The sequence below is a fragment of the Cervus elaphus genome, chromosome 13 (genome assembly GCF_910594005.1).
Source record: "Cervus elaphus chromosome 13, mCerEla1.1, whole genome shotgun sequence".
NCBI lineage: Eukaryota > Metazoa > Chordata > Mammalia > Artiodactyla > Cervidae > Cervus > Cervus elaphus.
Window position 1 is genome coordinate 6,148,998 of NC_057827.1, and position 14,693 is coordinate 6,163,690.

General features: G+C 55.8%; 6 non-coding genes across 6 annotated transcripts; all 6 read left to right on the forward strand.

Annotated features, from left to right (window-relative positions):
• Positions 1-60: 60 nt before the first annotated feature.
• On the forward strand, positions 61-153 carry LOC122707105. Its single transcript, XR_006344629.1, has one exon. It is a non-coding gene; the product is annotated as a small nucleolar RNA SNORD116 (small nucleolar RNA).
• Positions 154-2,793: 2,640 nt separating this feature from the next.
• Positions 2,794-2,886, forward strand: LOC122707203. The gene has a single exon (XR_006344724.1). It is a non-coding gene; the product is annotated as a small nucleolar RNA SNORD116 (small nucleolar RNA).
• Positions 2,887-5,524: 2,638 nt separating this feature from the next.
• LOC122707184 lies at positions 5,525-5,616 on the forward strand. The gene has a single exon (XR_006344706.1). It is a non-coding gene; the product is annotated as a small nucleolar RNA SNORD116 (small nucleolar RNA).
• A 2,638-nt stretch (positions 5,617-8,254) lies between these two features.
• LOC122707106 lies at positions 8,255-8,346 on the forward strand. Its single transcript, XR_006344630.1, has one exon. It is a non-coding gene; the product is annotated as a small nucleolar RNA SNORD116 (small nucleolar RNA).
• Positions 8,347-10,986: 2,640 nt separating this feature from the next.
• On the forward strand, positions 10,987-11,078 carry LOC122707107. Its single transcript, XR_006344631.1, has one exon. It is a non-coding gene; the product is annotated as a small nucleolar RNA SNORD116 (small nucleolar RNA).
• Positions 11,079-13,717: 2,639 nt separating this feature from the next.
• Positions 13,718-13,809, forward strand: LOC122707108. The gene has a single exon (XR_006344632.1). It is a non-coding gene; the product is annotated as a small nucleolar RNA SNORD116 (small nucleolar RNA).
• Positions 13,810-14,693: the final 884 nt, after the last annotated feature.

Genomic DNA, 14,693 nt, shown 5'->3' on the forward strand with positions numbered 1-14,693 from the left:
CTCCTCCTTGGAGCGGCGCTGCCTACCCTGTGGAGGTGGGGAGCCATCCAGCACGTGCTCGGATCGATGATGACACCCTCTCATGCATTCCTTGGAAAATCTGAACAAAATGAGTGAGAACTCACTACCGTCTCCTCATCGAAACTGAGGTCCAGCACGTTGCCTGCCTTGGGCTTAAGGGTGGGGCTGATTAGCAGTGAGGGCATCTCCGATTGTGTCAGACACATGCATGGGGGAGCCAGGTCACCACCATTTGTGAGGCTCCCGTCTGACGGTGGGCCGTGTACAGATGTCGAGCGGCCCTTGGAATGAGAGGTCCATGGTGAAGAGCACTGAGGAGCAGAAGAGGCATCCGGCTTGTCCAGTGGTGGTAGGTGTCGCAGTAGATCCTGGCATCGGACAGTGAGCTCTTGGTTCAGAAAGGTGTGTTTCCTCCCAGTTCATGCTATGAGTGCACTAGTTAGGGCTGTGGTGCTATGAAAACCAAAGCTATAAGCTTCTGTGGCTTCTGATTGGAGCCCCAGGAGAGATTTGACGCCCTCGCCGTTGCAGCCCTTTGGGTTGGTGAGATTCCTGAGTGTCGTGTGGGCTGCAGCGGTTGCAGGGACCTAGGGGAATGGTGGCAGAGGCGAAAGGCAATAGGCCTCCTTTCTGCCCTTTGCAGTTCCTGATTTTAACTCCTGTCACATGCTTGAGTCTTGGAGGTCGCCATGGATTGTGAGGTGGGCCCAGGCCTGCATTGCTCCTGCACGTTGGGCAGAGGCCCAGAGAAGAATGGTTGTGCAGGTGAGGAAAAGTGCAGTGTGATTGCCTTTGATGTTATGACTGCTGAGGCTGCAGGCACTGTCGTTCTGTTCTCACTGATACATAGTGTGGTCCTTTTGAAGCTGCACTCAGCTGGGTACAGAGGAGAGGGCATTGCTTGTGCCTGGGAGGCTCAGTGAGAGGTGACCTTTGTGTCCTTGGTGGCCTGCTGCCAGTAGAAGGACTCCCCAAGGGTATCTTTGGTGCCTTGAAGAGTTGCAATAAGAGAGGCCAAGCAACCAGCGCTGTGGGTTGTTATGTGGTGTGTGCACATGCCCCTTGGCCGCCATTTGTCCCCTGGGCCTGGAATTACCTAGGCTCCCTAAGGTTGGGGCCAGTCAGCCGGCCCTGATAGCACCAATGTGTTGGCCCCCTGGCAATGGAGCATCAAGCTTGGAGGCCCATGGTTCTGGTAGAGATTGGTAATAGGGTGGAATAGCCAGGCTGACTCAATGTGTGAGGCAGCAGCTCCCATGGCGCTATGGCAGAGACCTGTGGCATCCAGGGTCTTCCCCTGACAGGTCTTCTGAAGTCTTCATGAAAGCATCCTTAGTGATCTGTGTGCACGCGGTCATTTTGCCCACCGTCATCCTGTGGGTGTTCCTGCTTGAGGATTGTCCCTGTGTGTGCCGAGGCCTTGGAGGCTTCAGATTTGGGTGAGTGACCCTTGGGGCAGGATGAGTCCAATATGGACCACGCCCTGCATTATGGGAGCTTTCTGTAGGCTGTAGACAGTAGCCTGGTCCCTACAGGGTGTGGATTTGAGGATAATCTGGCCAGGAAACGGATCCCGTTTGTTTGGGACTGACCCCTGGATCCTGATACCGGAGGAAGTCCAAGTCCCATCCTTACTTTCTGTCAGAGGCTGCCCAATGAGTAGACTGACTGGCAGGAAGAGACGCATGCCTTGAATTCTGCACCTATTCGAGGGTGCGCTGGGCCGAATCTGCCCTAGTGCCAAGTTCACCTTACTCTGTAGTTCTCTGGGAAACTTTTCTGGTTAGGGTGGAGGTGAACCTTGTGCCAAGGAACCCTGAGCTGTAGTAGTAGTAGCTACAGTCTCAGGGTACGTGGCATTCACACAGATGCTCTGCAAGGTGTCCTTGGGCAGTCAGATTTCTGTGCTTTGGTCAGACATCATGGGTCATGGAGACTGGGAGCCTAAAGCCTACGTCAGCAGCCCCTCAGTGAAATTTTGCATGCGGCTAAAGGAAGATGCCAGGTGTCATCCCCCATGTCGTGGGAGGACAGGAGGTCAGGGCTCCATGAAGACAGCATGGGTGTTCAGCCTGTTAGGGCCTTTCAATGCGGGCACTGAGACTTTGCTACCTGGACATCTTTCTGGACACACCCCCACATTGCCGAGAGTGCATTCTTGTTGGTACACCTGGACACAGGCACTCAACCCCACATCGAATCCCCTGCCGCCCATGCATGCTGAGTCAGAAATACACCCACATGACCTTGAGCCTAATTTGCTGCACTCTTTTGAACGGTAGGTCACCAGTTGTCTGTAAGGGATGGATGTAGTTGGGTTGCAGATACAGGCCTTCCCCCAGTGAAAGCTCTGCATCAGTGTTCCTCAGTGAGAGCCCAAGTCCACATCTCAACTGTTCCTGTGCTTTCTGTCCCCTTGTCAGGTGCAGTTGCCAGATATGGCTGTCCATGACCCCGGAGACGAAGGTCCGCCCATGAGGCGGCGGCTCGAGGTGCAAGGGAGTCCGGCAAGAAGTGTGGCGGCCCAGGGTAGTGCCAGGTCTTTTTGGATCCCCGAGCACAGTACGGCTTCTCCTGCCCCAAGGCGTGTCGTGAATTTCAGGTTTCCTGGCACTGCCTGAGTGGCTGTACGTATGGAGGGACCGTTCCTCTTGCTGAGAAGCCTGGGGGCTCTGAGTTGCCCCGGCTGCTGGAGGACTCCCAGGTCACTGGCTCCTCCTTGGAGCGGCACTGCCTACCCTGTGGAGGTGGGGAGCCAGCCAGCACGTGCTCGGATCGATGACGACACCCTCTCATGCATTCCTTGGAAAATCTGAACAAAATGAGTGAGAACTCACTACCGTCTTCTCATCGAAACTGAAGTCCAGCACGTTGCCTCCCTTGGGGTTGAGGGTGGGACTGGTTAGCAAGAGGGCTTCTCTGACTGCGTCACACACACGCAAGTAGGAGCCAGGTCCCCACCATTTGCGAGGCTCCCATCTGCGGGTGGGCCGTGTACAGATGTTCGAGCGGCCTTCTTGGAATGTGGGGTCCATGGTGAAGGGCACTGAGGAGCAGAAGAGGCATCCGGCTTGTCCAGTGGTGGTAGGTGTCGCCGTAGATCCTGGCATCGGACAGTGAGGTCTTCTCTCAGAGTGGTGCATTTTGTCCTGGTTCCTGCTGCAACTGTGCTAATTGGGGCTCTCTTGATGTCGATTCTGGCGCAAGGAAGCTTCTGTGGTGTCTGATTGGAGGCCCAGGTGAGATCTGAGGCCCTCGCCATTGCGGCCCTTTGGGTTGGTGAGATTGCTGAGTACCCTGTGGGCTGCAGCGGCTGCAGAGACCTAGGGGAACGGTGGCAGTTGTGAAAGTTAATAGGCCTCATTTCTGCCCTTGGCAGTTCCTGAGTTGCAAGTCCTGTCACATGCTTGAGTCTTGGAGGTCGCCATGGACTGTGTTGTGGTCACAGGCCTGCATTGCTCCTGCAGGTTGACCAGAGCCCCAGAGGAGAATGGTTGGGCAGGTGAGGAAAAGCGCAGTGTGATTGCCTGGGATGTTATGTCTGCTGAGGCTGCAGGCACTGTCGTTCTGTTCTCACTGATACATAGTGTGGCCCTTTTGAAGCTGCCCTCAGCTGGGTACAGAGGAGAGGGCATTGCTTGTGCCTGGGAGGCTCAGTGAGAGGTGACCTTTGTGTCCTTGGTGGCCTGCTGCCAGTAGAAGGACTCCCCAAGTGTATCTTTGGTGCCTTGAAGAGTTGCAATAAGAGAGGCCAAGCAACCATCCCTGTGGGTTGTTATGTGGTGTGTGCACATGCCCCTTGGCCGCCATTTGTCCCCTGGGCCTGGAATTACCTAGGCTCCCTAAGGTTGGGGCCAGTCAGCCGGCCCTGATAGCACCAGTGTGTTCACTCCCTGGCAATGGAGCATCAAGCTTGGAGGCCCATGGTTCTGGTAGAGATTGGTCATTGGTTGGAATCGCCAGGCTGACTCAATGTAGGAGCCAGCAGCTCCCATGGCGCTATGGCAGAGACCTGTGGCATCCAGGGTCTTCCCCTGACAGGTCTTCTGAAGTCTTCATGAAAGCATCCTTAGTGATCTGTGTGCACGCGGTCATTTTGCCCACCGTCACCCTGTGGGTGTTCGTGCTTGAGGATTGTCCCTGTGTGTGCCGAGGCCTTGGAGGCTTCAGATTTGGGTGAGTGACCCTTGGGGCAGGATGAGTCCAATGTGGACCACGCCCTGCATTATGGGAGCTTTCTGTAGGCTGTGGTCAGTAGCCTGGTCCCTACAGGGTGTGAATGTGAGGATAATCTGGCCAGGAAAGGGACCTGTTTCTGTGGGACTGACCCCTGCATCCTGGTACGTGAGGAAGTCCAAGTCCCATCCTTACTTTCTGTCAGAGGCCGCCCAATGAGTAGACTGACTGGCAGGAAGAGACGCATGCCTTGAATTCTGCTCCTATTCGAGGGTGCGCTGGGCCGAATCTGGCCTAGTGCCAAGTTCACCTTACTCTGTAGTTCTCTGGGAAACTTTTCTGGTTAGGGTGGAGGTGAACCTTGTGCCAAGGACCCCTGAGCTGTAGTAGTAGCTACACTCTCAGGGTACGTGGCACTCACACAGATGCTCTGCAAGGTGTCCTTGGGCAGTCAGATTTCTGTGCTTTGGTCAGACATCATGGGTCATGGAGACTGGGAGCCTAGAGCCTACGTCAACAGCCCCTCAGTGAAATTTTGCATGGGGCTGAAGGAAGATGCCAGGTGTCATCCCCCATGTCGTAGGAGGACAGGAGGTCAGGGCTCCATGACGACGGCATGCATATTCAGACTGTAGGGCCTTTCAATGCGGGCATGAGACTTGGCTACCTGGACATCTTTCTGGACACACCCCCAAATTGCCGAGAGTGCATTCTTGTTGGTACACCGGGACACAGACACTCAACCCCACATCGAATCCCCTGCCACCCATGCATGCTGAGTCAGAAAGACACCCACATGACCTTGAGCCTAATTTGCTGCACTCTTTTGAACGGTAGGTCACCAGTTGTCTGTAAGGGATGGATGTAGTTGGGTTGCAGATACAGGCCTTCCCCCAGTGAAAGCTCTGCCTCAGTGTTCCTCAGTGAGAGCCCAAGTCCACATCTCAAGTGTTCCTGTGCTTTCTGTCCCCTTGTCAGGTGCAGTTGCCAGATATGGCTGTCCATGACCCCGGAGACGAAGGTCCGCCCATGAGGCGGCGGCTCGAGGTGCAAGGGAGTCCGGCAAGAAGTGTGGCGGCCCAGGGTGGTGCCAGGTCTTTTTGGATCACCGAGCACGGTACGGCTTCTCCTGCCCCAAGACGTGTCGTGAATTTCAGGTTTCCTGGCACTGCCTGAGTGGCTGTACGTATGGAGGGACCGTTCCTCTTGCTGAGAAGCCTGGGGGCTCTGAGTAGCCCCGGCTGCTGGAGGACTCCCAGGTCACTGGCTCCTCCTTGGAGCGGCGCTGCCTGCCCTGTGGAGGTGGGGAGCCAGCCAGCACGTGCTCGGATCGATGACGACACCCTCTCATGCATTCCTTGGAAATCTGAACAAAAAGAGTGAGAACTCACTACCGTCTCCTCATCGAAACTGAGGTCCAGCACGTTGCCTCCCTTGGGGTTGAGGGTGGGACTGGTTAGCAAGAGGGCTTCTCTGACTGCGTCACACACACGCAAGTAGGAGCCAGGTCCCCACCATTTGCGAGGCTCCCATCTGCGGGTGGGCCGTGTACAGATGTTTGAGCGGCCTTCTTGGAATGTGGGGTCCATGGTGAAAAGCACTGAGGAGCAGAAGAGGCATCCGGCTTGTCCAGTGGTGGTAGGTGTCGCAGTAGATCCTGGCACCGGACAGTGAGTTCTTCTCTCAGAGCGGTGCATTTTGTCCTGGTTCCTGCTGCAACTGTGCTAATTGGGGCTCTCGTGATGTCGATTGTGACGCAAGGAAGCTTCTGTGGTGTCTGATTGGAGGCCCAGGTGAGATCTGAGGCCCTCGCCATTGCGGCCCTTTGGGTTGGTGAGATTGCTGAGTACCCTGTGGGCTGCAGCGGCTGCAGAGACCTAGGGGAACGGTGGCAGTTGTGAAAGTTAATAGGCCTCATTTCTGCCCTTGGCAGTTCCTGAGTTGCAAGTCCTGTCACATGCTTGAGTCTTGGAGGTCGCCATGGACTGTGTTGTGGTCACAGGCCTGCATTGCTCCTGCAGGTTGACCAGAGCCCCAGAGGCGAATGGTTGGGCAGGTGAGGAAAAGCGCAGTGTGATTGCCTGGGATGTTATGTCTGCTGAGGCTGCAGGCACTGTCGTTCTGTTCTCACTGATACATAGTGTGGCCCTTTTGAAGCTGCCCTCAGCTGGGTACAGAGGAGAGGGCATTGCTTGTGCCTGGGAGGCTCAGTGAGAGGTGACCTTTGTGTCCTTGGTGGCCTGCTGCCAGTAGAAGGACTCCCCAAGGGTATCTTTGGTGCCTTGAAGAGTTGCAATAAGAGAGGCCAAGCAACCAGCCCTGTGGGTTGTTATGTGGTGTGTGCACATGCCCCTTGGCCGCCATTTGTCCCCTGGGCCTGGAATTACCTAGGCTCCCTAAGGTTGGGACCAGTCAGCCGGCCCTGATAGCACCAGTGTGTTCACTCCCTGGCAATGGAGCATCAAGCTTGGAGGCCCATGGTTCTGGTAGAGATTGGTCATTGGTTGGAATACCCAGGCTGACTCAATGTAGGAGCCAGCAGCTCCCATGGCGCTATGGCAGAGACCTGTGGCATCCAGGGTCTTCCCCTGACAGGTCTTCTGAAGTCTTCATGAAAGCATCCTTAGTGATCTGTGTGCACGCGGTCATTTTGCCCACCGTCACCCTGTGGGTGTTCGTGCTTGAGGATTGTCCCTGTGTGTGCCGAGGCCTTGGAGGCTTCAGATTTGGGTGAGTGACCCTTGGGGCAGGATGAGTCCAATGTGGACCACGCCCTGCATTATGGGAGCTTTCTGTAGGCTGTGGTCAGTAGCCTGGTCCCTACAGGGTGTGAATGTGAGGATAATCTGGCCAGGAAAGGGACCTGTTTCTGTGGGACTGACCCCTGGATCCTGGTACGTGAGGAAGTCCAAGTCCCATCCTTACTTTCTGTCAGAGGCCGCCCAATGAGTAGACTGACTGGCAGGAAGAGACGCATGCCTTGAATTCTGCTCCTATTCGAGGGTGCGCTGGGCCGAATCTGGCCTAGTGCCAAGTTCACCTTACTCTGTAGTTCTCTGGGAAACTTTTCTGGTTAGGGTGGAGGTGAACCTTGTGCCAAGGACCCCTGAGCTGTAGTAGTAGCTACAGTCTCAGGGTACGTGGCACTCACACAGATGCTCTGCAAGGTGTCCTTGGGCAGTCAGATTTCTGTGCTTTGGTCAGACATCATGGGTCATGGAGACTGGGAGCCTAGAGCCTACGTCAACAGCCCCTCAGTGAAATTTTGCATGGGGCTGAAGGAAGATGCCAGGTGTCATCCCCCATGTCGTAGGAGGACAGGAGGTCAGGGCTCCATGACGACGGCATGCATATTCAGACTGTAGGGCCTTTCAATGCGGGCATGAGACTTGGCTACCTGGACATCTTTCTGGACACACCCCGAAATTGCCGAGAGTGCATTCTTGTTGGTACACCGGGACACAGGCACTCAACCCCACATCGAATCCCCTGCCACCCATGCATGCTGAGTCAGAAAGACACCCACATGACCTTGAGCCTAATTTGCTGCACTCTTTTGAACGGTAGGTCACCAGTTGTCTGTAAGGGATGGATGTAGTTGGGTTGCAGATACAGGCCTTCCCCCAGTGAAAGCTCTGCCTCAGTGTTCCTCAGTGAGAGCCCAAGTCCACATCTCAAGTGTTCCTGTGCTTTCTGTCCCCTTGTCAGGTGCAGTTGCCAGATATGGCTGTCCATGACCCCGGAGACGAAGGTCCGCCCATGAGGCGGCGGCTCGAGGTGCAAGGGAGTCCGGCAAGAAGTGTGGCGGCCCAGGGTGGTGCCAGGTCTTTTTGGATCACCGAGCACGGTACGGCTTCTCCTGCCCCAAGACGTGTCGTGAATTTCAGGTTTCCTGGCACTGCCTGAGTGGCTGTACGTATGGAGGGACCGTTCCTCTTGCTGAGAAGCCTGGGGGCTCTGAGTTGCCCCGGCTGTTGGAGGACTCCCAGGTCACTGGCTCCTCCTTGGAGCGGCGCTGCCTGCCCTGTGGAGGTGGGGAGCCAGCCAGCACGTGCTCGGATCGATGACGACACCCTCTCATGCATTCCTTGGAAATCTGAACAAAATGAGTGAGAACTCACTACCGTCTCCTCATCGAAACTGAGGTCCAGCACGTTGCCTCCCTTGGGGTTGAGGGTGGGACTGGTTAGCAAGAGGGCTTCTCTGACTGCGTCACACACACGCAAGTAGGAGCCAGGTCCCCACCATTTGCGAGGCTCCCATCTGCGGGTGGGCCGTGTACAGATGTTCGAGCGGCCTTCTTGGAATGTGGGGTCCATGGTGAAGGGCACTGAGGAGCAGAAGAGGCATCCGGCTTTTCCAGTGGTGGTAGGTGTCGCCGTAGATCCTGGCATCGGACAGTGAGGTCTTCTCTCAGAGCGGTGCATTTTGTCCTGGTTCCTGCTGCAAGTGTGCTAATTGGGGCTCTCGTGATGTTGATTGTGACGCAAGGAAGCTTCTGTGGTGTCTGATTGGAGGCCCAGGTGAGATCTGAGGCCCTCGCCATTGCGGCCCTTTGGGTTGGTGAGACTGCTGAGTACCCTGTGGGCTGCTGCGGCTGCAGAGACCTAGGGGAACGGTGGCAGTTGTGAAAGTTAATAGGCCTCATTTCTGCCCTTGGCAGTTCCTGAGTTGCAAGTCCTGTCACATGCTTGAGTCTTGGAGGTTGCCATGAACTGTGTTGTGGTCACAGGCCTGCATTGCTCCTGCAGGTTGACCAGAGCCCCAGAGGAGAATGGTTGGGCAGGTGAGGAAAAGCGCAGTGTGATTGCCTTTGATGTTATGTCTGCTGAGGCTGCAGGCACTGTCGTTCTGTTTTCACTGATACATAGTGTGGTCCTTTTGAAGCTGCCCTCAGCTGGGTATGGAGGAGAGGGCATTGCTTGTGCCTGGGAGGCTCAGTGAGAGGTGACCTTTGTGTCCTTGGTGGCCTGCTGCCAGTAGAAGGACTCCCCAAGGGTATCCTTGGTGCCTTGAAGAGTTGCAATAAGAGAGGCCAAGCAACCAGCCCTGTGGGTTGTTTTGTGGTGTGTGCACATGCCCCTTGGCCGCCATTTGTCCCCTGGGCCTGGAATTACCTAGGCTCCCTAAGGTTGAGGCCAGTCAGCCGGCCCTGATAGCACCAATGTGTTGGCCCCCTGGCAATGGAGCATCAAGCTTGGAGGCCCATGGTTCTGGTAGAGATTGGTCATTGGTTGGAATACCGAGGCTGACTCAGTGTAGGAGCCAGCAGCTCCCATGGCGCTATGGCAGAGACCTGTGGCATCCAGGGTCTTCCCCTGACAGGTCTTCTGAAGTCTTCATGAAAGCATCCTTCGTGATCTGTGTGCACGCGGTCATTTTGCCCACCGTCATCCTGTGGGTGTTCCTGCTTGAGGATTGTCCCTGTGTGTGCCGAGGCCTTGGAGGCTTCAGATTTGGGTGAGTGACCCTTGGGGCAGGATGAGTCCAATGTGGACCACGCCCTGCATTATGGGAGCTTTCTGTAGGCTGTGGTCAGTAGCCTGGTCCCTACAGGGTGTGAATGTGAGGATAATCTGGCCAGGAAAGGGATCCCGTTTCTGTGGGAGTGACCCCTGGATCCTGGTACCGGAGGAAGTCCAAGTCCCATCCTTACTTTCTGTCAGAGGCCGCCCAATGAGTAGACTGACTGGCAGGAAGAGACGCATGCCTTGAATTCTGCTCCTATTCGAGGGTGCGCTGGGCCGAATCTGGCCTAGTGCCAAGTTCACATTTCTCTGTAGTTCTCTGGGAAACTTTTCTGGTTAGGGTGGAGGTGAACCTTGTGCCAAGGACCCCTGAGCTGTAGTAGTATCTACAGTCTCAGGGTACGTGGCATTCTCACAGATGCTCTGCAAGGTGTCCTTGGGCAGTCAGATTTCTGTGCTTTGGTCAGACATCATGGGTCATGGAGACTGGGAGCCTAGAGCCTACGTCAACAGCCCCTCAGTGAAATTTTGCATGCGGCTGAAGGAAGATGCCAGGTGTCATCCCCCATGTCGTGGGAGGACAGGAGGTCAGGGCTCCATGACGACGGCAGGCGTCTTCAGACTGTAGGGCCTTTCAATGCGGGCACTGAGACTAGGTTACCTGGACATATTTCTGGACACACCCCGAAATTGCAGAGAGTGCATTCTTGTTGGTACACCGGGACACAGGCACTCAACCCCACATCGAATCCCCTGCCACCCATGCATGCTGAGTCAGAAAGACACCCACATGACCTTGAGCCTAATTTGCTGCACTCTTTTGAACGGTAGGTCACCAGTTGTCTGGAAGGGATGGATATAGTTGGGTTGCAGATACAGGCGTTCCCCCAGTGAAAGCTCTGCATCAGTGTTCCTCAGTGAGAGCCCAAGTCCACATCTCAAGTGTTCCTGTGCTTTCTGTCCCCTTGTCAGGTGCAGTTGCCAGATATTGCTGTCCATGACCCAGGAGACGAAGGTCCGCCCGTGAGGCGGCGGCTCGAGGTGCAAGGGAGTCCGGCAAGAAGTGTGGCGGCCCAGGGTGGTGCCAGGTCTTTTTGGATCACCGAGCACGGTACGGCTTCTCCTGCCCCAAGACGTGTCGTGAATTTCAGGTTTCCTGGCACTGCCTGAGTGGCTGTACGTATGGAGGGACCGTTCCTCTTGCTGAGAAGCCTGGGGGCTCTGAGTTGCCCCGGCTGTTGGAGGACTCCCAGGTCACTGGCTCCTCCTTGGAGCGGCGCTGCCTGCCCTGTGGAGGTGGGGAGCCAGCCAGCACGTGCTCGGATCGATGACGACACCCTCTCATGCATTCCTTGGAAATCTGAACAAAATGAGTGAGAACTCACTACCGTCTCCTCATCGAAACTGAGGTCCAGCACGTTGCCTCCCTTGGGGTTGAGGGTGGGACTGGTTAGCAAGAGGGCTTCTCTGACTGCGTCACACACACGCAAGTAGGAGCCAGGTCCCCACCATTTGCGAGGCTCCCATCTGCGGGTGGGCCGTGTACAGATGTTCGAGCGGCCTTCTTGGAATGTGGGGTCCATGGTGAAGGGCACTGAGGAGCAGAAGAGGCATCCGGCTTGTCCAGTGGTGGTAGGTGTCGGCGTAGATCCTGGCATCGGACAGTGAGTTCTTCTCTCAGAGCGGTGCATTTTGTCCTGGTTCCTGCTGCAAGTGTGCTAATTGGGGCTCTCGTGATGTCGATTGTGACGCAAGGAAGCTTCTGTGGTGTCTGATTGGAGGCCCAGGTGAGATCTGAGGCCCTCGCCATTGCGGCCCTTTGGGTTGGTGAGATTGCTGAGTACCCTGTGGGCTGCAGCGGCTGCAGAGACCTAGGGGAACGGTGGCAGTTGTGAAAGTTAATAGGCCTCATTTCTGCCCTTGGCAGTTCCTGAGTTGCAAGTCCTGTCACATGCTTGAGTCTTGGAGGTCGCCATGGACTGTGTTGTGGTCACAGGCCTGCATTGCTCCTGCAGGTTGACCAGAGCCCCAGAGGCGAATGGTTGGGCAGGTGAGGAAAAGCACAGTGTGATTGCCTGGGATGTTATGTCTGCTGAGGCTGCAGGCACTGTCGTTCTGTTCTCACTGATACATAGTGTGGTCCTTTTGAAGCTGCCCTCATCTGGGTACGAAGGAGAGGGCATTGCTTGTGCCTGGGAGGCTCAGTGAGAGGTGACCTTTGTGTCCTTGGTGGCCTGCTGCCAGTAGAAGGACTCCCCAAGGGTATCTTTGGTGCCTTGAAGAGTTGCAATAAGAGAGGCCAAGCAACCAGCCCTTTGGGTTGTTATGTGGTGTGTGCACATGCCCCTTGGCCGCCATTTGTCCCCTGGGCCTGGAATTACCTAGGCTCCCTAAGGTTGGGGCCAGTCAGCCGGCCCTGATAGCACCAATGTGTTGGCCCTGTGGCAATGGAGCATCAAGCTTGGAGGCCCATGGTTCTGGTGGAGTTTGGTCATTGGTTGGAATACCCAGGCTGACTGAATGTAGGAGCCAGCAGCTCCCATGGCGCTATGGCAGAGACCTGTGGCATCCAGGGTCTTCCACTGACAGGTCTTCTGAAGTCTTCATGAAAGCATCCTTAGTGATCTGTGTGCACGCGGTCATTTTGCCCTCCGTCATCCTTTGGGTGTTCCTGCTTGAGGATTGTCCCTGTGTGTGCCGAGGCCTTGGAGGCTTCAGATTTGGGTGAGTGACCCTTGGGGCAGGATGAGTCCAATGTGGACCACGCCCTGCATTATGGAAGCTTTCTGTAGGCTGTGGTCAGTAGCCTGGTCCCTACAGGGTGTGAATGTGAGGATAATCTGGCCAGGAAAGGGATCCCGTTTCTGTGGGAGTGACCCCTGGATCCTGGTACCGGAGGAAGTCCAAGTCCCATCCTTACTTTCTGTCAGAGGCCGCCCAATGAGTTGACTGACTAGCAGGAAGAGACGCATGCCTTGAATTCTGCTCCTATTCCAGGGTGCGCTGGGCCGAATCTGGCCTAGTGCCAAGTTCACCTTACTCTGTAGTTCTCTGGGAAACTTTTCTGGTTAGGGTGGAGGTGAACCTTGTGGCAAGGACCCCTGAGCTGTAGTAGTAGCTACGGTCTCAGGGTACGTGGCATTCACACAGATGCTCTGCAAGGTGTCCTTGGGCAGTCAGATTTCTGTGCTTTGGTCAGACATCATGGGTCATGGAGACTGGGAGCCTAGAGCCTACGTCAACAGCCCCTCAGTGAAATTTTGCATGGGGCTGAAGGAAGATGCCAGGTGTCATCCCCCATGTCGTGGGAGGACAGGAGGTCAGGGCTCCATGAAGACGGCATGGGTGTTCAGACTGTAGGGCCTTTCAATGCGGGCACTGAGACTAGGCTACCTGGACATATTTGTGGACACACCCCCAAATTGCCGAGAGTGCATTCTTGTTGGTACACCTGGACACAGGCACTCAACCCCACATCGAATCCCCTGCGCCCATGCATGCTGAGTCAGAAAGACACCCACATGACCTTGAGCCTAATTTGCTGCACTCTTTTGAACGGTAGGTCACCAGTTGTCTGTAAGGGATGGATGTAGTTGGGTTGAAGATACAGGCCTTCCCCCAGTGAAAGCTCTGCATCAGTGTTCCTCAGTGAGAGCCCAAGTCCACATCTCAAGTGTTCCTGTGCTTTCTGTCCCCTTGTCAGGTGCAGTTGCCAGATATGGCTGTCCATGACCCCGGAGACGAAGGTCCGCCCATGAGGCGGCGGCTCGAGGTGCAAGGGAGTCCGGCAAGAAGTGTGGCGGCCCAGGGTGGTGCCAGGTCTTTTTGGATCACCGAGCACGGTACGGCTTCTCCTGCCCCAAGACGTGTCGTGAATTTCAGGTTTCCTGGCACTGCCTGAGTGGCTGTACGTATGGAGGGACCATTCCTCTTGCTGAGAAGCCTGGGGGCTCTGAGTTGCCCCGGCTGCTGGAGGACTCCCAGGTCACTGGCTCCTCCTTGGAGCGGCGCTGCCTGCCCTGTGGAGGTGGGGAGCCAGCCAGCACGTGCTCGGATCGATGACGACACCCTCTCATGCATTCCTTGGAAATCTGAACAAAATGAGTGAGAACTCACTACCGTCTCCTCATCGAAACTGAGGTCCAGCACGTTGCCTCCCTTGGGGTTGAGGGTGGGACTGGTTAGCAAGAGGGCTTCTCTGACTGCGTCACACACACGCAAGTAGGAGCCAGGTCCCCACCATTTGCGAGGCTCCCATATGCGGGTGGGCCGTGTACAGATGTTCGAGCGGCCTTCTTGGAATGTGGGGTCCATGGTGAAGGGCACTGAGGAGCAGAAGAGGCATCCGGCTTGTCCAGTGGTGGTAGGTGTCGGCGTAGATCCTGGCATCGGACAGTGAGTTCTTCTCTCAGAGCGGTGCATTTTGTCCTGGTTCCTGCTGCAAGTGTGCTAATTGGGGCTCTCGTGATGTCGATTGTGACGCAAGGAAGCTTCTGTGGTGTCTGATTGGAGGCCCAGGTGAGATCTGAGGCCCTCGCCATTGCGGCCCTTTGGGTTGGTGAGATTGCTGAGTACCCTGTGGGCTGCAGCGGCTGCAGAGACCTAGGGGAACGGTGGCAGTTGTGAAAGTTAATAGGCCTCATTTCTGCCCTTGGCAGTTCCTGAGTTGCAAGTCCTGTCACATGCTTGAGTCTTGGAGGTCGCCATGGACTGTGTTGTGGTCACAGGCCTGCATTGCTCCTGCAGGTTGACCAGAGCCCCAGAGGCGAATTGTTGGGCAGGTGAGGAAATACGCAGTGTGATTGCCTGGGATGTTATGTCTGCTGAGGCTGCAGGCACTGTCGTTCTGTTCTCACTGATACATAGTGTGGTCCTTTTGAAGCTGCCCTCAGCTGGGTACAGAGGAGAGGGCATTGCTTGTGCCTGGGAGGCTCAGTGAGAGGTGACCTTTGTGTCCTTGGTGGCCTGCTGCCAGTAGAAGGACTCCCCAAGGGTATCTTTGGTGCCTTGAAGAGTTGCAATAAGAGA